Raw genomic sequence first — 14731 nt, 5'->3', positions numbered from 1 at the left:
GAGTAAAGGCCCATTTATACGTTGCTAGTAGCTGACTTGACAATGAGCAGCTACTGACCCGGTGGACTCGCTTGACAATTGGTTGACTCGCCTTGTCCGTTCACATAGTGTGAGCTGCTGGCGAGAAACTAGATACTACGGCACGGGTTTACCTGGGATGCCAGGCGATTTTTCAAATGTCCATCAAATAGTCAGAAACAGCAATCAGGTCCGAATTTGTCAAATGATTGGTCCGAAATCGACTTCTTTATTGGTAGTTTTCATCTTAGGTTTTCAGTTGAATGTATCATTACACAATTTTATAGAGATTACAGAGCAGTGTTGAGAATAACACCTGAACAAGTGGAAAAACTGTTGAATTTAATTGCTCCACAAATACAACGCCAAGATACACTCATGAAGGATGCTGTACCTGCAAGAGTGATAATATAAATGACATTAATATGCCTTTCTTCTGGAATATTGTTCAGATTGTTGTCGATATTTTTTAGAATCTCGAAAGCATCCATAGCTAAGATAATTCCGGAAGTATGTGATGCTTTAAATGATAGTCTAGAAGACTTTTTAAAATTTTATTCACACGCGTCAAAAATTAAAATAATGAATGAAAATGTACTTTTTTAAATCGAATATGTATTCTGTTTCTTAGAACCTTACTTTTTTTCGCAAGTTGTGAGTGAATTTTGAATGAAAATTGTGCCTGATAATGATTCTATATTAGACATTCTCCAGAAAACTATCTCAAAAAGAAAGCGTGCCCCGCCAGCGTGCAAAACGGAATAACAATGATTTCGTTAAGAAACTATGAGGGTTTTATTTGTTTTTCCAATAATTTTCAAGTCTATAAATATCTTCGCATATTTTCAAATATCTTAAAAATAGAGACATTTCTTTACATTTGGCATCCCTGATTCGAACGCTAAATTCTGTTTTTGACGTTTTGAAGCATGCGAGTGCGAGTAAATTCAAAAAACTTTGAAGTAGCTCGCACGCCGGATCACACATGACAATAACTGGCATGATGTGTTCACACGGTGTGAGTAGCTGCACTGCAGTAACTGACTAGACCGACTCGTATGCTTGCTCGCACCGTCTGAACCCGGCTTAAAATCAAAAAACTTTGAAGTAGCTCGCACGCCGGATTACTCATGACACTAACTGGCATGATGTGTTCACACGGTGTGAGTAGCTGCACTGCAGTAACTGACTAGACCGACTCGTATGCTTACTCGCACCGTCTGAACCCGGCTTTATGGAAGTGAAGGTACACTGGAGAAATAGTTTAGTAAAAGCAGCTACCAAATCTTTAGTTGCCAAAACATTGGGAAATTATACAAATGTTTCGTAAATATTACCAAAATTGCGTGAAAGCGATGTCAGACGCAATGAACGTTCCTACCAGAGATTCGTAGATTTTACTTCATACCATTAGTAACTTTGTTTTTTTGTCATACCTAACATCTGTGATGTGCGCACTTTGCAAATCGCCATTTCTATTTTGGAGATTTTCATTACATATATACATATTTAATATTATTAACATATGTATTTCTTTTCTTCATAGAGACACGAGAGAACAAAATGCGGATGAAACGTGCTGGTGCTACCGACACTCCCTACATAATGCTAACTAGAGCGATGCAACAGGAAGATGAACGGGAACTTTCCTCGTGTACGCTGCTCATAGAATAAGTTATATATTATTATTATAATGTATTCTAAGTATGTGGAGTTAAATGTAATCAAATAGAATTTTTCAAATTAAAAATAATTTTTAAAAAACATTTTTATTATCCCTGATGATTATCTCTCACAAATGAGAAGCAAAATTTTCACTGATATTGCACCAATGTTGGACCAACAAATCGTAGTTTGTTTGACGTTTGTGCCTACCACTTTTCTTTCGTAATATGTACCAATGATTAGTAGGGTAGAAAATGACTAGAGAATTGGTAACATGTACCAAAAAATTCGTCGTATTTACTAACTATTCCTCTCAGTGTAATGAAGATGGCGGAGTTACGAGGTACATAGCATGCGCTGCCATCGAGATGAAAAATGAAAGTTGAGAAGATTTTAAAATCTGTGACGTCACATTTTGTTTATGTATGTTATTTTTCTTATACTACACCAGTACATAGGAAAAGTGTTGTTATTGAAAGTGAAAACAAGCGGATGAAATGAACGAACTAGTTTTTTTTTCTTAAATCATTGCTAGCGTTGTAAATCATAATGACCCAACTGACATTTTAGCAGAAACTGAAATTTCAATATTACTGAGGTGTTCTAAACTTAATTTCAATTCAATTTTACTTCTCGTTACGTCGACCAAAAACGTAAATGAACAAAGTCACAGAATCTTTTGTTCCTTCGACGGAGAAACATTTGACAGTGCATAGGAAAAAAAAAGTTGCAAGTTTTTTCATGTAAAATGCACTTGAAAAAAGAATTTATTTGACTAGATTGGGACGAAAAGTTTTCCTTGCTTCAGTCTTAGTTTTAGATGACTGAAGTTTTCAGCACCCTAATTGTGAAAAAAGTAATTATAATTGCTGACAAAAAATAAACTTCCATGAAGTTTATAACATAGTAGACATTAGAATACCAAACATAGTAGACATTAGAATACTATTTCTGATATAAGAAGAAATCAAAGCAAAAAATAAAACATTTTAGTTCTATTTGTTTATAATGCGAAAAATCTTTCAACGCTGTGCGAAAATTGAATGTGTCGTTTTGTACCATTTGAGTAACTGACTGTTATGCCTGATATGTGAACTTCCCATCTTTCTGGCTACTAATACAATCAAAGTTTTACACAACCAAAACCCGTGAATCTTCCCACCTTCTATTTTTCATCTAGCGCTGCCATAACTATTTTTTACATCGTGACGACAATATTTTTGTTTATATTGAATTGCCTTCCACATTCGTGTAAAAATGCTATTTTCAATAAGTATGTTATCAATGAACTTCGACGTGATTTTCCGAATGTTCACTGCACGCTATCACATTATGTTTATAATGCGCGGGAGCATCAATAAAATGTATAATAAAATGTAAATGTATTTTTACTGCCCCACGGCCATATAAACAAACGAACTTTCCTTATTTTGACAATATTATATTAATATTGTTATGGTTTTCAGTGTCAGTGTGTGTGATGTGGGAAAGTAGTCTTCAATTAAGCAGCATTTCACTGAAAATGTCACTGCTTTCGAGGACTAAAACTAGGACTGCTCTCTGGGCCTTTTCACCACATAAATAAGGGAAATAAGTCACAATACAATTGTCATCTGTTAAAAGACAAAAAGTTACAATATTTCATGAGAAATTTGGCTAAAATCATCACGAAACCGTGAGTATTTTGAGCATTGTTTTGTTTCTTCCATATACACTTCTTATAGAACCCAAATAATTACGAAACCATATTTTGCTCGCCAATACAAATATACTTTGCCTACTGCTTCACCTCGATATGTTACTCATTGGACCAAGATGGTGAAATTGACTTCACTTTCCTCTGACGGGACGTTGTCTGTGTGGCGCACATCGAACATACTGGCACGGCAGTGGAACTTCATACAAATCAAGGCTGATTTAGACGATGCCAGTCAGCGCTCTAGTTGAAGTATCCAGTGAACAGAGAACAGACACTCTGTTCAAGATACTTGTACCAGTATCGAACAAGTAATTGGCCTCTAACTTGAACAGAGTGTCTGTTCTCTGTTCACTGGATACTTCAACTAGAGCGCTGACTGGCATCGTCTAAATCAGCCTTCACTCGTCGAAAAGTGTCTCCTTTTTCACTGTTTGTTTACATCGACGAATATATTTTTTTCCACTATGTTTCATAGGAGAGTGTATGCATACTGACAGATTTCTACTACGAGGTGTTTAATGAAGGATGAAGGTGGGAATGTTTATGTTTATATATGATTTATCGTACGATTTAATTGAATGCATGAAAGTTGTCAACAAAACTGGAGTTAAGCACATTTTTAAATTTGAACGAATATTGATAAGAGATTCCCAGCAATTCTTGATGTTTATTACGTGATTTGGTAACTGTATAAGTTGTTTGAAATGAAGGTTTAGTGTAATTATTTTATTTTGAGGATTATATTCACAAACATACAAGTATGATTAATATATATTGCATGTATATGATGCGCCTAGCCAGCCCATACATGCAAACGTGGAGGCGATATACATACATCCTAGAAAATAATAAATCGTATAATTATCGTTTATATTACATCAGATACCCCATATACATGTATATGGCCTCCAATTTCATTTGCATATGCCAGTTATACACATCATACAAGTAATGTGTCTTAGATGTATGTATATCATTAAGGATGCCAAATCAGAAATCAGATCACTTTTTTATGAAATAAAGTTAACGTTAATAACTATTTTTTGCTACGAACGGATTTAAACGTTTTGTATACCAATCGAATTGGAATTTTTTCTAGAATTTTTTTTGTTTGATATGCTATACATTATAATCCCATAGTTTGTATATGGTTTAAATTGATGAAAAATGGAAGCATTCCCATTTTTCCATACATTTGTTCTGTCCATTTGTGTGCTTTCCCGAACAGAGCTGTCAATAACGGGTAACTTATACAGCCGCTAGAACAGAAACAACGAAGGGGGATCGAAAAGAAAAAAATTGCGAAGTAAACTCCACCCTTGCATAGTATGTAAGCTGTCGCTAGCGTATAAGTATTGCATCTCCTCTGAGGAAAATTCTCAGAATATTTTTGTGCCCGAAACAACAAAGGTCGCTTATTCTGCTCGTTTTGTGTTTAATGTATCCCTTCGAGCTGTGAACGCTAGTGAATATTTCACTTGAAGTGCATCTGGCATTGCAATTAACACAACCATCCGAGGCATGGCAAAGCAGACGAAAAAAGAGAAGAGTACAAATGATTTTAGGTCGCTTCTAAACATTAGTGTTTGGTTTTTTTGTGTGTAGCTTGTTTTCATTGCGCAAAACATAGAACTTAGAAACTTTGTTGAGGGTATCGTCCGAGAGTCGAGAAACGATTTTTCATAAACGGTCATTCTTGCGATGTTTCATTTTCAGCACTGCAACTGTATGCATCTGTTAGACGCGTGTTTGATGCTTCTTGAATGGCGATGCACTTCTTCTTCTTCTTCTTTTGAATTATAGACACTTGAAACTCAGAGAGTTCATTCGTCTTCGATGGTGGTGCACGGAAAATCTTCTTCTTCTTCTTCTTCAATGGCACTAACGTTACTAGAGGAACTTCGCCGTCTCAACGTAGTATTACTTGCGTCATTTTTATTAGTACTTAGTTGAGATTTCTATGCCAAATAACACGCCTTGAATGCATTCTGAGTGGCAAGCTCTAGAATACGCGTGATTACAGTGCAAGTCGGTCCCTGGTATTAGGCGCATCATATACCATATATTTTTAACGTAATATTCCAAACATACATGTATTTACAAGAATCTATAATAATTATCATAATTATTAAGAACGTTTTCCGCCATTCGTTTTTGGGTTGTCTGTAGTAAATCGTATTTACGCATGACAATAGTTGTACTAAATGCATGTAGGAGTCGTATATTCATCCATCCAACCATCGTGAATACTGTTGCAAGTGGAAAATAAATGTGTGTTCATCGCTTCTGGCATTATGCATTATGACTAAATAACAACATAATACAGTAATTTAAATTTAATACGACATGCCGAGGAACCACTCAGTGTCGCTTTGGAGGCGATTTTGGTCTGTAATTGAACATTGGCGATGTGAGTGGTACAGTGTCGATGTCTGGTGGCAACTTTAATGTGGCGCCATAATTTGGTCCCCGAACTCGATGTTTACAAAAATTTCCAATTAAACGTGTCACATTACAGGTCTGTTCAATAATCTAAACGTCGCATTAAATGTAACTTACTGTATATAAACAATATTTATTCCCAGCTGTTTTGAGGCATCTCGCACAAATTGACAATATCTTTCAGTTGTCAGTGCAAGTCGGTTCGATTTTTAGAGTGTAGAAAAAGTTCACTGTTTACATAAAAGCAATCTCGAATCGGTCCCACTTTTTTGCTTGAAGTTACTATCCCCTGCTACTGGGCTGGTTCGTCTCTGTAATACCGGATTATAGCATGCTGCGAGGTGAAGAAACTTGTTTTAATAAAAAACAAAATAACAAATTGTGGGGCCCAATAGGAAAGGGGTGTAAGTTACATGTTCAATTTTCTCTTAATCGACTCCCTTTTTTGGTCATAACCAAGGCGCCTCTATATATACCAGGTGAAACAATCATATGAAATGCACTTTCAGCCATATTTGAATTGCTGTCGGTATTGTTTACAAACAGCATCAGAACGCTGCCGGCGGCTCTCTACAAACTGCTGCGACGCTTATTCGAACAATGCCTACTTTGCTCGGCTTTCGCGAATTTATGTGAAAAAGACGGGATGATTTTGTAGAATTTCATTCTCATCCAGTTCATCCACTACTCTCGCATGTGAAAATGCAAAAATGGCGTATCCTAGCAATAACAAAACAAACAACCCCCGCTCCACAAACTGTAATCCCCTTCTCATTGAAGTGATGATGTTGCTTCACCTGTTATACATTTATACAAGCGCCTTGGTCATAACCTCGCTGCAAAAATATTCTCAGACAATGTGAACGAACCTCAACTATCGGTTTCTATAGCAAAATCAAATTTGAACGTTTTTGCAGCTGAGTTATTCACAAAAGATAAAGTTGATGAAGAGAAAATCGATCAAGTCACTTACCCCCCTTTCCTTCTGAGCCCGTCATATTAATGTTACAATGTTTTTTCAGGTTAAATATTATTCCTACGGTACATTTTTATTTTAAGCTGTTTTTTATTCATTGTTGTGTCAATTATTTCGCAGTGCTGATTGTATATACGTATCATGCAATTGATAGGAGCACTGTTCGCATTGCGTGTCCTTAGTTAATAGTTTTGTTCAGGTACATAGACATTTAGTTTTTCTAATAATTCAGCTTAATGTACTCGTTGCGTAATTAAGTCATTAACGAAAGAAAGCATGGCAAATTTTTGGCGTTCTTCCCACCACTGTCGAAATGATGTCGCCCGCATCGATGAATACGAAATACGGTCGGTACGTACGGCGAATACGTTCATCGCAATTAGGAAGCGGGCGGTGGCTAAGATGGTATCTTTTGGTACACCAGTTTCTTCTGAGAAGCGCCTCGAATCAATGTTCTCAACTTTTACCTCGAAGGTTGAGTTTGTCTCGAGATTTTTCACAAAGTGTAGCAAGTTCGTTGACCAAAGATTTAAAGTATCGATATCGCTTTGTTTCGTTTTTATCATTAGAATTAGAATTAGATCATTTGCCATACTCATATACGATTTATTACAGACATGGAAAAATAACAAATGGCACAAAATATTTTCGTGAAATGTTTATTATAGCCTCACGAATCGGCATTCTTATATATGAGTATTTATATTTGTAGAAATAATAATTATTAAATTTACTTATGGTGGGAGTGGAATATAATTGTTTGAAATGGCACAGATTGATGTTTGGTGAAAACTGATCCGATGTGGGTTCAAACTCCGGTCGTCTGTATTATCGTTTTGCTGCATGTTTCATTAGAAGCATGTTTCATCGAACATCAGCAATTTTGAGTGCTGATATTCAGCAGTCCATTTTTGTAAATCCATAAAAAATCTATGGTTTCCTGTAATAGATTGAAATTAAACACGTTTTATGAAATCATTAAAAATTAAAAATAAATTACCATCATCAATGAAGTCATTGAATTGCTGTATTCCTGTAATCTAATCAAAGTCCAAATTGTTTTGTTTTGGTGATTCATTCAACATTCCATTTTCATCTGTTAATTGGTTATGAGTTTCGCTCATATTTGTTTCGATCCATTTAGCTTCTCTCCAGCGGTTGCGATGTTTTGTGAGTAATCGACTATAAGAGCCACTTTTTTTAAATTTAATTATTTTATTCTTCCGTATGTGTTCAGACATTGCTGTTATGAATTGAAACTTGTCAATGTTAAAGCATTTCATTGACATTTCAATATGATGTCATATGTTCTTTATTACGATCTAATGTGATATACTGTTTCATGATTTTCTTCAGCATACAACACGATTTAGTGCAATACTGAATCGATTTAAATTATACGCTTATACGACATACAAACTGCATCAGCGTAATATATGCATATGATGTGGATTAAATATTTTTAATGACAATGTACATAATAAAACTGATGTTTATTATACCGAATTGCGATTTTATTTGATAATGATATATAAAATCGAGTTTTTACATTTTATGCGATTTCAAATATACACGATACATACTTTGATTGATATTATATGCGATTATGATTTATTCTGATTTCTTGTAAGACCTAGCACGTGCAAAATTATACGATTTAATGTTTGCTGGGTATATATAACATCATATGCCCTAAAATTTGGTTGGCATATAATGCGCCTAACTGGCATATGCATGCAAAAGTGGAGGCCATATGCATACATGGCAAATGCTTACGGAATTTGTTTGGATGAATATGCAACTTTGACCGGCTATAATAGTGATTATGTTGAAATTGAATTGCGATCTAATACGAATATATTCATGAATTGTCAAAGCGCCAAATACGACTTTTGCCATACTCATATACGATTTATTACAGACATGGAAAACAAACAAATGGCGCAAAATATTCTCGTGAAATGTTTATTATAGCCTCACGAATCGCCATTTTTATATATGAGTATTTATTTTTGTAGATATAATAATTGTTTGATTGACTTGTGTTGGGAGTGGAATATGAATGTTTAAAATGGCACAGATTGATGTTTGGTGAAAGCTGCTCCGATGTGGGTGCGAACTCCGGTCGTCTGGATTATCATCCACCAGCTATCTCGCGTGGCTATCTGAAATTTAATTCAACAGCGGTTAAAACTTTCGAGTGCATCAGCATTTCATTGGCATTTCAATATGATGTAATATGTTCTTTATTAGGATCTAATATGATTTACTGTTTCATGGTTTTCTTCAGCATGCAACACGATTTACTACAGTACTGAATCGATTTAAATTATACGCTTATACGACACACAAACTGCATCAGCGTAATATACGCATATGATGCGGATTAAATATATTTTACGACAATGTACATCATAAAATTTATTATACCGATATGCGACTTAATTTGATAATGGTATATAAAATCGAGTTTTTACATTTTATGCGATTTCAAATATACACGATACATACTTTGATTGATATTATATGTGATTATGATTTATTCGGATTTCTTGTAAGACTTAGCACGTGCAAAACTATACGATTTAATGTTTGCTGGGTACCCAGCAAACAATAAATCGCATAACAAGCGTATATATAACATCATATGCCCTAAAATTTGGTTGGCATATAATGCGCCTAACTGGCATATGCATGCAATAGCGACTTTTGCCATACTCATATACGATTTATTACAGACATAGAAAAAAAAACAAATGGCGCAAAATATTTTCGTGAAATGTTTATTATTGCCTCACGAATCGCCATTTTTATATATGAGTATTTATGTTTGTAGAAATAATAATTGTTTGATTGACTTGTGTTGGGCGTGGAATATGAATGATTAAAATGGCACAGATTGATGTTTGGTGAAAACTGCTCCGATGTGGGTTCGAACTCCGGTCGTTTGGATTATCATCTACCAGCTATCTCGCGCGGCTATCTGAAATTTAATTCAACACCGGTTGAAACTTTCGAGTGCATCAGAATTTCATTGACATTTCAATATGATGTAATATGTTCTTTAATAGGATCTAATATTATTTACTGTTTCATGATTTTCTTCAGCATGCAACACAATTTGCTACAGTACTGAATCGATTTAAATTATACGCTTATACGACACACAAACTGCATCTGCGTAATATATGCATATGATGCGGATTAAATATATTTTACGACAATGTACATCATAAAATTGATGTTTGTTATACCGAATTGCGACTTAATTTGATGGTATATAAAATCGAGTTTTTGCATTTTATGCGATTTCAAATATACACGACACATACTTTGATTGATATTATATGCGATTATGATTTATTCGGATCTCTTGTAAGACTTGGCACGTGCAAAATTATACGATTTAATGTTTGCTGGGTATAGTCACCATCCGCTTCAGAAAGATGTCACGCGTTAGACAAATACTGAGTTAAGCAATCACAAAACTCTCCGAGAATTCTATTTAGTACGAAATCTTATCTTTTTATCGGGAACTTGCGTTATCCTATCGCACTCATACAACGCGAAATATAAATTAATAACTAATAACCATTGGAAAATAATTGATTTTTTTCCTACTTCGAAAACAAGATATTGAGAAGAAATATTATAAAATAGACGAAATCAATCGATTAAATTATTAAAACTTTGTGAATATCCTCTGCTTATCCAACATTCAACAGCAAGCACTGCACCAAAATCGGGAGATTTGTCGACAGACTAACTAATGCGGGATAATTATTCGATCTGTTGCAAAACGTCACTATCGTGACCAACTCGCGTTGACGGCGGAATGGTGTCGACATCTGGATACGATATTAGTTTGTATGAGGTCAACTATTCTCTATCAGATTAGTCGACCCTAAGGCAGTTTTAAATTGCTAAAATTTGAATGAAATTTTTTTCTTTGCGTTATTTGCCTTCTATAAGTACGCTGTTCTGACCCCAATTTAAACTATTTTCTATCAATTTTCAGATATTCTGACCAAAACTTGCCATTATAATACAAAAGTATCTTTAAACACAATTTGTGTATGATATTTTTTTACTACTTGCAAGCAAAAGTGATTTTAGTTTACCTAGAGTACTAATTTGGTTTGGTAAAAATAATTTTCATTCATAATTTTTATTTTAAAAGCACGTTTATGTCTTTTGCAAACCCATATTGTCATGCCTGCTCCCCCATTTCGTAATACGAAGCTCAATGCCGTCAACGCGGACTGGGCGTTGAATGAAATGGTTGAGCTTTCGTGAGCCACACAGCGGGAGCTTTTCATTTATTGATCAAAACGAATATTCCATCTGTCATTCATTCAGTTCACAGAAAACACAAAGAGAGGTAATAGTCGCTGGTTACTTGATATTTTTTTTTTGAAAAATGGCTATCCATTCTGCTCTGAATTTGGTCAAATGCGTTCGTACAGGGATTTCAGTTTTCAGTTTTAATTTACTTCATCGTAAACAGTGGAAAATTCATTTTTGATTGGTTGAAAATGATAAAAAATATTCCTATGGAATGAAAAGTGGATAATGATCCGCACCTACAAGTTTTGCCAGTGGATCAATATAATGTGTTTTTCTATGTATTGTGGGCTGAGCGCTGTAGCAATCTCGAACGCGTTTATATAAAAGTTTAGCTGTTCTGCTGTGTGATTATACAGCGTAATCACACTGGTGACGAAAAATTAAGTTGGTGAGCATACGGGAATTTAACAACAGTGCACAGAAAGCTTCGTCGGGAAAAAATTAACGATGGAACCCATGGTTTTGGATGTAATTCAATCTCTGGTAGTAGGAAGCATGTGAAAGTGAAAATGATGAGATAATCTGCTGAAGAGCATACGACAATTTCCGAAGAATACCGTGAATGTAACAAATAAAAGAAAGACGAATAATGCATGATAGTATTTGTAGTGTGTTCTTAAAAGTAATGTGTAAATGTTGAAGTAACCATAAAAGTAAGTTACATGTATTCATTATCAATGATTTCTTGGTTGAGTTCCGGTGGCATCTAAACATACGTATTGAATGGTAGACCAATGATTCAGAGTTTTTTTTTGTCGTATTAGCGTGTCTTTTTGTAAGGGGATTTTGGAGCATCGTTTGGAACATTCGTATGCGTAGCACTCAATCCTAGTCATTATTGTTTAGTTTAGATTCTAAGATATGAGTTTCAGCAATGAAAATAATCAGTAATTTAAGGTTTCGGGTTCTTTGAACACCCTAAGTGTTGGTTTTCCAAAAGTTATCCTGAAATTATGTTCTACAATGTTGGAAGAATATTATACCAATATCAACAAAAACGTTTTGAGGAATGACGAAGTAATCGCCTACAATTACCTTCCGTTGAGTCAATGACAGCAATTGGTATCAATACATATTTATACACAAACATTACTTCAGCTTAGCGAGCAGCAGTGTAAAGATTCTTTTGGAATAATTATTTCTGGTGGACAATTTGGTCTGCAATTAGAATAGATGTTTATTTGATGTAGATTATCTGAAAAGCGGCCGTTGGTTCACTCGCTCGCAACATTAGTATCCGTATTAGGGAATAATTTACACACTCACCATCACCCAAACACAAACCTTAAACAAAGGCGTCGCGATTCATAAATAACCTTGGTGGAGGTTTCGAACTGTCTGCCACGCACACAACCGTAACCACAAGTCAGCAGTAAGTTTGAATAATAATGAAACATTAAGGCGTTTTCCGTATCATAACACATTTCCATGATATGATGGGGCAAAGCTTGAACAAAAAAATAATACTCTGGTGTAGTCCGGATAATAGAGCGTAGTGAAACAAAAGAAGTCTAAAATACAACATTTCAATGACATTCAGCGAGCATAAAATTGGATGTGGAGATGAAATAAGATTTTTTGTTGTTGAAACGCTCGCTGGCATAACGCAACTCTGCCAGACATGTTCATTTTTGGTTCGAGGTCGCGCTGTTGTTGCTGTATCCATAAAACATTGTTACACAGCATAACAGTTGCCGTTTTAAAACGCGGAACACCAAGGAATTTCAATAAATAAAGTGACTTCAACAGGGGAGCTTTACCCTTTTGTTTAATATTTAGACATATTCGTTCGATACTGTTTCAGTGAAGTCACGTTTGTCACAATATGTTATTTGCGGCATAGCAAGGATCACACCGAATCCATCTATCATGAATATGAGACGGTTAATAGTTGAATGATTCATCAATGTAGTATTAACATGAGATACAAATCACCTTGGATTTGTGATGATAATGAATGATTTTGTCACTCCAATGCCTGCGTTAGTTGAGATTTGATTGTCTTACGAAAGTAACGTAAAACGTGGTTATATCGGAAAAAATAAGCATGCTGAAAGTTTAAATTTTGATGAAACTTCGTGTTGAATGAGCACTTCAGCACTTCGTGTCATTTCATTTAAATGTTACAAGCGTTTAGGTTTGGAATATTCCTGTAACATATTTTTACTTCGATGTGTGCATGGAAAAAATATCACAGAAACAAAACAGAAACAATTTTCCTGTTTTTAAAAATATTTTTTCAAGTTCTAATATTTTGCGTTGCATTATAATATTATATCGGACTTATAATATTAGTAGGGGTAAAAGGGGGGGAATTTGGACCACCTAAGCAAATCGTCTAATATTTCCAAACCAATACGGTCTAATTCAAAAATGTTACCTTGAACTTTGACCTACACTTGTTTTCTCTCAATCAATAATGTTTAATCAATATAAGAAACTTCAAACTACCAAATATATCATAGAATAAAAGAGATGATTTTTGGTCATGATGCGGGGTGATTTGGCCAAGTGTGTGTTTCATCGAAAAAAAACATACTTATGTTTATGTAAAGTATTTTGGGATAATGCTACAATCAGTAACAGTGTTCTGGGATCGATACCGAAGTCTTGGCCTGATTCCAGACCAAAAAAATTGGATTGAGACCATCTCGAATTCTTTATGGATCTATTCACTGTTGTTCGAGCATTTTCAAACCATTTCGAATCTTGGTCAAAGAAAATCCGCTCTTGATGGCCTGCGTTGCTCTTTCAAGTTTCTCCTTCTTCCAACGTTGTCTGCCCATTTTTTTTAAATTCAGCGGTATCTGGAATCAATTAGACCAAAGAAAAGCCTCAAACCTGTAGGACCAATTCACCCCACAGAAACGTGTCCATGTCAACCCACACAACATGCAAACATTAAAATGCAATTAATCTCATTTATCGTTATCAAACTTACAGTTTCGCAGCATCAAATTGTTCCTCTTCTGAAGACGAACAGAACTTTACTTTACACAATACACGAAAAGTTTGTTCAATCAGCGGGAAAAACCTTAAAACCACGATCGGAAAACTCATGTTTTTTTTTGACAATCAATGTGCTTGTCGTGTTCATGCTACCGTTTCCTTCCACCTGTCGAATTTTACCAAAGTTTTTTTTACGTTAGGTACATATGGTTAAACAATAAAAGGAGATGACATTATAAAAAATCCAAGTTGAGTTATACTTTTTGAGATAAAGGGGTAGTCCAAATCACCCTGTATGTCCAACTCACCCCGTGTTACCTTCTTTTATTAGTAACGCGTCATTATTTTATTATTAACGCCTCATTTATTTGTCAAACTCAAAGTTTGTTTATGGATATTATGGTTTTCCCAACGTTGATATCTGAATTTCCTGAAATACCCCGATAGCATTGCTTTGACTTTCTTGGCCGAGCCAATGCAAGGTTGTACTCAATTGTTGACGTGGCTTGAGTGCGCTTCCACAATTTAAAAGCTCGATGTAGGGACCAATTACTCGCAAAAATTGCACTACCTTCGTAGGAGTTATCCGAAGCGCTGCAAAAAAGCAGTGTAAACAACTTGCAATATTAGACTTG

The 14731-nt window shown here is 35.1% G+C and overlaps 1 protein-coding gene across 12 annotated transcripts in view; it reads left to right on the top strand.

Moving 5' to 3' along the window:
- Positions 1–11148: 11148 nt before the first annotated feature.
- LOC129779992 (E3 ubiquitin-protein ligase RNF38) overlaps positions 11149–14731 on the top strand; it is a 40995-nt gene continuing 37412 nt past the window's right edge. For 7 of the 12 annotated variants that reach the window (XM_055787821.1, XM_055787818.1, XM_055787817.1 and 4 more), the window contains exon 1: positions 11557–11800. The gene's annotated coding sequence lies outside the window, so the exon portion shown is untranslated. Of the gene's footprint in view, positions 11182–11226; positions 11536–11556; positions 11801–14731 lie in introns of those variants that run through there. The other 5 variants (XM_055787822.1, XM_055787814.1, XM_055787813.1 and 2 more) reach the window with 4 other exon arrangements.

Source organism: Toxorhynchites rutilus, chromosome 3 (genome assembly GCF_029784135.1).
Source record: "Toxorhynchites rutilus septentrionalis strain SRP chromosome 3, ASM2978413v1, whole genome shotgun sequence".
NCBI classification, from domain to species: Eukaryota; Metazoa; Arthropoda; class Insecta; order Diptera; family Culicidae; genus Toxorhynchites; species Toxorhynchites rutilus.
Note: the sequence above shows the minus strand (reverse complement) of the source record. Positions and strands in the feature narration are given on the sequence as shown.